This window comes from Mixophyes fleayi, chromosome 1, assembly GCF_038048845.1.
Source record: "Mixophyes fleayi isolate aMixFle1 chromosome 1, aMixFle1.hap1, whole genome shotgun sequence".
Taxonomy (NCBI): domain Eukaryota; kingdom Metazoa; phylum Chordata; class Amphibia; order Anura; family Limnodynastidae; genus Mixophyes; species Mixophyes fleayi.
Window position 1 is genome coordinate 121,809,352 of NC_134402.1, and position 516 is coordinate 121,809,867.

Below are 516 nucleotides of genomic sequence, written 5' to 3' on the forward strand. Positions count from 1 at the left end.
AAAAGCTTGCCAAAAATTTTAAAGAGTTGAGGTCAAACTTCAATAATGTAAAAAAAAAACAAAAAAAAAACTTAATAGAAATGTTTCAGGTTTTTTTCAGAAGCTTATGCCACAAAGCACTAGGAACTTTCAGCATTAAAAAGTAAAATTTTATAGTAATTATGACGATATGTTAAAACATTTTTTGTTTTTATTTTTCAAATGTTATTTATTGAAACATTATCATCATCATTTATTTATATAGCACCACTAATTCAGCAGCGCTGTACAGAGATCTCTTTCACATCAGTCCCTGCCCTATTGGAGCTTACAGTCTAAATTTCCTAACACACAGAGAGAGAGAGAGAGAGAGAGAGAGAGAGAGAGAGAGAGAGAGAGAGAGAGACGAGGGTCAGTTTGATAGCAGTCAATTAACTTACTAATAATAATATTGTGAAGAATGAAGATTACTGCATTTAACTAATATTTTTTTTCCCAGCAGCTAATCTAATGTAATGAAAACACTTGTATTAGATA